General features: G+C 35.7%; 1 long non-coding RNA gene across 1 annotated transcript; it reads left to right on the top strand.

Annotated features, from left to right (window-relative positions):
• The first annotated feature begins 1676 nt into the window (after nt 1–1676).
• Nucleotides 1677–7235, top strand: LOC122136025. Its single transcript, XR_006153877.1, has 3 exons — nt 1677–1841; nt 6759–6805; nt 6887–7235. It is a non-coding gene; the product is annotated as an uncharacterized LOC122136025 (long non-coding RNA).
• The last annotated feature ends 850 nt before the right edge of the window (nt 7236–8085 follow it).

The following is an 8085-nucleotide window of genomic DNA, read 5'->3' as shown; positions in this document are numbered from 1 at the left end:
GAAACATACAGACAACACATGCATATACCAGATACATTTGTAACTGATTGATTGTAGTCTAAATAAAGAAAATGTCTTCATGTGTGTGTGTTATGTGTATTTGGAAGCATGGAGGAGGTCCACTGGTCAGCTAGGCTTTGCTTTCTGGCCCTGAGGGTCATTAACATATCTTTGAAATGTGTTTGAAGTCCGATGGAGAGGAGCAGAGAGTTGCTGTTTAACATCATCTTGATAGTGGGGGGGCCATGTCTACGATTTATATGCAAATGTCAAAAGGCTAAAAGGAGCTGACATAAAGCCCAAATGATCGTACATGATCCTAAGCAGATGCTACAAATGAGACATAAACAAAGGAATTACCATCCATATTACAACGTTATTTACAGCTGTGGATGCGTTTATGACTCGTTATTACGATGAATCGGGTATGTACTGTTTTTTGATTATGCATGTTTTGATATGTACTGCTTACACAAATTTAGCAAATACATTCTTTATGAGCTTTCCATTGAAAAAAAGCGATCTATCGTCGATGCTTGAGGCTAGGATTTTTAGAGTGATATATAATTTGTCAAGATTATGTCCCTTTTCATTTGATCTATTCGTAAACATAGACACATGCAAACAAAGAGCGTTCAGTGCACTGGCGTCCAGGTGCGGGTTAACAGGTTAAAGGGGTCATGAACTGGTCGGCGCCAATGCCTTGCGGTTAGTGCGCCGACATATACAGCGCAACTGCGCTGACGGCGACCCGAGTTCGAGTCCCGGCTCGTGGTCCTTTGCCGATCCCGCTCCCCTCTCTCTTCACCAAAAAACACTTTCCTGTCTACTCTACACTGTCCTTTCCAATAAAGGCATAAAAAGCCCATAAATAAATCTTTAAAAAAAAAACCGCTCCCCTCTCCTGAGAAACCAAAATTCCCTTGATCTTTTAACATACAAGAGGTCATTGTACTATGAAAGTCTTAGAACTCAAACTTTCCCGTTATTCTAAAAACAGCTTATATTGAAGGCAGTCAGACAAAACAGCGCTGCCTGTTTAGCCCCGCCCAATGATTCTACAGCGCTGCCTGTTTAGCCCCACCCACGATTATACGTTGTTGCCAGTTTAGCCCTGCCCACCAATTCGACATCACTGCCATCAACATATTTTAGTTATTTTGATTAAGTAATCATCACGTGTTCTTGAATAGAAGCAATTAAAGTGTGAGAGTACACATACAATATCCATATGTATGCAATTTCAATGCTATGGCTTTTGTGTAGATATTTAAAAATGGTCATCTTGTTCGAGTGTGTTAATTTCAACATTTACTAATACATTTTAGTTTTGTTTTTTTCATTTTTTAATAATTTTTACATTTTTAAAGTTAACATAAATTAATGAACTATATAATTCATTTTGTAAGTTTTTTTTTTTTTTTCACTTACAAAGTATGGTTCAGTCCTCTTTCAGTATATATTTTAAAAACTATCAGTTTATTTATCGGTATTGGCCAGAGTGGTACAACCTAGCTATCGGTATCTGTAAAATCCACTATCGTTTGACCTCTAATATACATCATATATAACACCTTTAAATACATAAAACTACATAAATGGACAGTGGCTGTAAAGCTCCAAAAAGGGAAAACCTGAATGACATTTCCAACCTATTTTCCTACTGATGTGTCTGGCTGTATGGTGACAGAGGAAGGCTGTGGTTATTTGTCTTCAGCTCTGAGTTCAAACCCCTCACACCTGAGAGAGCTGGATCTGAGCTACAATCACCCAGGACCATCAGAAGTCCAGCTGCTCCAACACAAACTGGAGGATCCAAACTATAAACTGGAGAAACTCAAGTATGTGCACAAACTGGAGGATCCAAACTATAAACTGGAGAAACTCAAGTATGTGGCACAGTATGGTTTAAAGTTAACACTAGATTGGTAATACTGTTTAATATTGGTGAATCATATGTTTGGGGGCGGGGGCAAAATACATGAATCGTTAACAAGTCAGACATTCAACAGTCATAATTACTGATGTTAACACACAGTGAAAATGTGTAACGGATGCCTTGGAGATACAAAAATAATGTTTTATGTTTGGACTAAAAGTCAGTTAACATTAAAGATCAGCGAAACTCTAAGGATTCACAACATTTTTTACAATAGTGCTCTCATTATAAACGCTATGTATATGACAGTAGATATTCTGCATTTCTGCTTTGAGCTGCGTGCGCTGAAGATGACCAGTAGAATGAAGCATTTGATAGCAGGTTTTTTTTTTTTTTTTTTGTTTTTGTTTTGAGCTGATTTATCTGATTTAGGTTTTTGATAGTTGTTTTTGTAACATAACGTTAATATTACAACTTACAGGCTATCTGCACAAAATGCCCCGAATGTTTATCTCATATAGAATCTCTGAATTAACTTCTTTTGTGGACGCGTTCTTCACACAATAACGTGCAGAAACACAACAACTAATAAAACAGTGTTTTATTATAATAGTGTTCTCATTATAATTTTATGTATATGACAGTCCCAGTCATAGTTATCAATATTATGCATTGTTGTTTGTCCTGTTCGCGCTGCGTGCTGAAGAGATAATCACCATAGTACTACATACAGTGAAGCGATTTACTGCAGCGCAACTCAACCAAATGCATCTGATACCAGATAAATAATATTTTGACCTGTTCGCGCTGCGTGCTGAAGAGATAAGAAATCACTTGTACTCTACCTGATTGAAAAAATCCAGTCTTTCACTCTGCCAGTGTCAACTTGAGTCGTATTAAAGTTTTAAATCCCTGCCGCCAAGATAGAAAGTGAAACTGAAATCTATAGGGGTGGTTGGGTTTATTCATGCACGTTAAAATATTTATTTAAAGCTTCTTTATTTACAGCATAGGCTGTATATTAACTTTGGTAGAAAACGGCATGATCATAACACCCCGCAAATATTAGACTGTGAGATTGGTAGTTGAATCGGGCTCCTCTTATCGAAGCATCGAATCGTCAACTATTCGGGGTCACTCTTACTTTCTGCATGTGATCTTTGTTTAGAAATTTCTTTAAAAATATGTTTTTTGTGCTCCTGCACTGTTAAAAGTGCTGGGTTAAAAACAACCCAACCTTAACCCAGCTGCTGAGTCACTATTGGACAGAACACGCGTTGGGTTGCTTTATATTTACCAATGTTACCAATTATAATAAATACCGATCACAAAGGAATGTAAAATTATTATTACTATTCTGTAATACAATTACACAATACAGAAAAATGCAACTGTAAATATCCATTTAATAAGTTTTGACATTTCTTTTTAAAACAGTTTTTGAATGGGTGCTGTCACACATGTCATCCAACCCTAACAGACACAAATAAAAACAACAGTTATTGTAGAATAGTTTCATTAAATCACAAAACTGTGTAAACGTATCAAGGGCATGTAAACTGTTGAATGGGGTCAATTTTATAAATTCAACCATTATTTTCTATTGTGGACTATATGTATACATCTTTTATGTGAAATATCTTATTCAGGTCAGTACTAAATAGAAAATATTTTTTTTTTTATTTTGGTAAAGTAATGAACATTTTGCTGATTCTGAAAGGAGGACGTAAACACTTGACCTCAACTATCTATCTATCTATCTATCTATCTATCTATCTATCTATCTATCTATCTATGATGCTGATTTGCTGCTCAAGAAACATTATTATTATTGTTATTATCTATAATTATTATTTAAAACAGTTGAGTACATTTTTTTCAGGATTCTTTGATGAATATAAAGCTCAGCATTTATCTGAAAAAAAAAAGCTTTTTAATTATTATTTCATTCAAAAGTTTGGAGTCAGTATAATTTATATATATATATATATATATATATATATATATATATATAGTTAGAGAGAGAGAGAGAGAGAGAGAGAAATTAATCCTTTTATTTAACAAGGATGCTTTATATTGATTAAAAGGGATGATAAAGACATTTATAATGTGACAAAAGATTCTATTTCAGTTAAATGCTGTCCTGAACTTTCTATTCATCAAAGAAACCTGAAAAGATTCTACTCAGCTGTTTTCAATATAATAATAAAAATGTTTTTTTGAGAAGCAAATCAGAATATGGCTATATATATAATGTTAGAATGATTTCTGAAGGATAAAGTGAGTTAGGTGAGTAATAATTCTAAAAATTCTAGGGGTGCACGATGATAAATGTGCATCTTGTCAGTAAAGCCGGTTCTCTAATCAGCGGTAAATTCCATCAGGTGCGTGATTTCACATAGATGAAATTATGGAAGCTTATAATGAACGTGGATTTGCACAGCTTGTCTGTGAACAACGGTTCTTTGTAGTAACAGCTGCTCTGTGTGAAATCACGCACCTGATGGAATTTATCACTGATTAGAGAACCGGCTTTACTGACAAGATGCACATTAATCATCGGCAGATATATATCGTGCACCCCTAAAAAATTCAGCTTTGAAATCACAAGAATAAATGACATTTTAAAATATACTCAAATAGAAAACAGTTACGGTATTTTAAATTGTAAAAATATTTCATAATTTCACTGTTTTTACTGTTCTTTGGATAAAATAAATGCAGGCTTAGTGAGAAGAAGGGACTTCTTTAAAAAACATTAAAAATAAATGCAGGCTTGGTGAGTCCACCCTTATTAGAGTAGAAAAAAGTAAAACACAACTTACAGTTTGTACTTCAATGAATGACTTCCGGGATTCCGTGGTTGTGGGTCTGAATACCTCTCTGCCTTTCTTGTATATTGATGGGGGAAGCAGGGTGGGCAGGACTTTGAAAGCACTCTCCCCTTTAGCATCTAAACCATAAGAATAATACAGTGCAAACTGTGAAACTGATCTCATAATCAAAATGACACATTGAAACACATTTTCTTGTGAAAATGTCTTCATTCCTTTAAATAACTTAGATGTTCCTACACCTGTCTCTCTGTACATGCAGTGTCGTGAAAATGCAAATTAGCCCCAACCCCCATTAAACCACTGCAGGCCCCCCACCCCACTGTCCCCATGCGTATGGGATAAGTTACATGTGATGCTGGGAAACAAAGGCGGGGTTTTAAAACTGTAAATGGTTCACTGGAATTTGAAGAACAAAAATACCGTTGACTAATGAATTTGCACATGGTTAATCTTAAAAAAAATAATAATTAAAAGAAGAAAAAAAAAAACGCAGCCTTTACATGTAAACAATATATATTTTTTATTATGGTAAACTGACTGAGGATACCAACATCAGGTTTCTTAATTCATGAGGACTACTAAGAGTTTTTGTGCTGAAAAGGTTATACAAGAAGGGAAATAAGTTTTGGAACTACAACAGTGGCAAGACAGGGCAAGCAAAGAAAAGCAGAGGGAAGAGGAGAAATAACAGCAAGGGTACTGGAGTAAAGACCAAGCATTAATAATAATGATAATGATAATAAGCCGTTTAATGGCATTTTTAGAGCTAATTTATAGAGGGCCTAAATGCTTCAGCAACTAGTTAAAAGTAAGAATTGGTCCCTGTGCTAAAGTGTTACGATTGTATCTACCAGTTGATAAAAATACAGTTGTCAAATACAGTTGAAATTTTTTGTTTTATAGATTATAGACATATTACAAGAAATAGCTTACCTGGAGTCATGTCACCCAGCTCTAAATGCACTTTTTCATCTCGCATAGGCAAGAATTCGGTCTGCAATTGTAGCCCAGTCTTCAAATAGTTTTGTCTGTCTCTGGATATAGCTTCCAAAAAAAAAATAGTAAGCGTAATCCATAGTGTTTAAGATATTACATGCACTTGAGAGTAAACCTGTGTTAGGAAAGAAAACAAGAGATCCACATGTTAGATATAACATTTAAAGGTGTCAGCCAGGGTGTTAAACTGCCAATCCTTGTCCATCTGCACCAGCAAGAATCTTACATAGCTACCTAGAATGAAATTTCAGATTAAGAAAACGTTTGTCAAATAGGGTGTTCTTGCATGCTATGATTTTAAAATGTAATGTTATCGCTGCTTTGATGTCTTAATTATGACATGATTCCAAATTATACAGGTTGCCATAGGCAACCCTAGCTAGCTAAACATTTTTTGGAATGTGTAGCTCTCATGAAATCAAAAATGAGCCAATATTTGTCATGACATTTCAAAATATCTCACTTTCAACATTTGTCACTATATTCTATTGTGAATAAAATATAAGTTTATGAGATTTGTAAATTATTCCATTCCTTTTTTACTCACAATTTGTACAGTGTCCCAACTTTTTTGGAATCGGGTTTGTAAATTTTTTACTCACAATTTGTACAGTGTCCCAACTTTTTTGGAATCGGTATCCATATTAGACAGAACTGTTAACGACGACGACGAACAAGAGAAAGAGTGTGTGCACTGTGTGCTCGGGCGCTGCCGCTCTCTGCGCCGTCAAAATAAAAGTCCCGCCTCTAACACATAGACCAAACAGAAAAACTTATCGGCCATAGGATATTTGAAAAATGCCAATATCGGCCGATATATCGGACTTGGCGATATATCGGTCGACCACTACTAGTGCCCCAGATGATATCACTAATCGCAGTAAGTTTTTAAAACCTTTATCAGGTTCAAATGCAGATTTTATTTTTTTCCCTCAAAACACAGTACTGCTGTATGTTTTACACAACAGTGAAACTGTTCCAAAATACATTAGTTATCACTCCATTGAACATTATTTGTTTGTGTGTACATTTCTGTCTCTGTTCAGTTTGGACCATGGAGGACATTTCAGGATCGTTCCAGGACTGAAAAAATGTAAGTCCTCTCCCACGTTCAAACACAACGATGCATGTTTAATGATGTCATAGATATTCTGACTTCTCTTCCTGTGTTCAGATGCCTTTGATCTCACACTGGATCCAAACACGGCACACACTCGTCTCATTCTCTTTGAAGGGAACAAAAAACAAAATGTGTTAAAGAGCATCAGCCGTATCTTGATCATCCAGAGAGATTTGAGCGCTTTAAGCAGGTTCTGTGTGAAGAGAGATTGACCGGATGCTGTTACTGGGAGGTTGAATGGAGCGGCTGGAGTCATGTAGCAGTGTCATATAAAGGAATCAACAAGAAAGAAGGAAGTGACAGTCGGTTTGGACTCAATGACAAGTCCTGGAATCTTTACTGTGGCAATAATATTTATTCTGTCTGGCATAAAAATAAGAGCACAAATATTCCTTCCCCTTCAGCCCTGCTGTTGTGAAAGATTATTTGTCTGGAGAAATAATAATAGTAGTGTTGTATTTGCGGCTTTTCTTTCCCCCACACACACACACTCACACACTTACACACATTCAACACCACATTCACTGAACCTCTCTATGCTGGATTTGGACTTTATAATGATTCCTCAGTGTCTCTGTGTCAGATTTAACATCATTTGGTCAGAAGATGATTTTTTTTTATACCTAGATCTGTCTGAATACTCAAATATAATTGGCTGGAAGGTGTGCTTTAAAAGCTGTTTTTTATGCACATGTCGTACCAGTCAGTTTAAATCACATTCCATATTAATCCACTACTTTCAGGGCCCAGAGAGAGAGAGATTGTGCTGCAGACACACAGAAACATTCAGGAGCATAGAAACTCTTGTCAACGCTGTCCTGCAACTCACCCTAATAAAATAGTGTTCATACTCAATTGCTATATTATATTTCTTAGCAACGAGAGGTAACATCGCTGCTTCTGATGTAAATCAACTCAGCTTAACTATTAGAGAGACCTGCACAGTTAAATTTAAGGCATTTTTAAAGACATGCATTTCCATTGTAACATAAGTGTGTTATTAGGCTTGTTTCGCATTGCATGCTTAAGTAGTACATATGCCATTTATTCTAGCAACCATATTAACAACTTATAGCACTCATACTGCACCCATTAGCAGTGCTGTGCAGTAGAACACTTTACTAACCTATAACTGTAACCCAAAGGTGCTTACTATAGATCCCATTTTATTAAAACCCTTTTCTATTCAACATTGAACTTCTGATCTATCTTTTATCAGGGTTTCTGTGGGTCTGTGATATGGTTTGTGACGT

This window comes from Cyprinus carpio, chromosome B1 (assembly GCF_018340385.1).
Source record: "Cyprinus carpio isolate SPL01 chromosome B1, ASM1834038v1, whole genome shotgun sequence".
Taxonomy (NCBI): domain Eukaryota; kingdom Metazoa; phylum Chordata; class Actinopteri; order Cypriniformes; family Cyprinidae; genus Cyprinus; species Cyprinus carpio.
The sequence above is the reverse complement of the archived record's forward strand: the minus strand, read 5'-3'. Positions and strand labels throughout refer to the sequence as shown.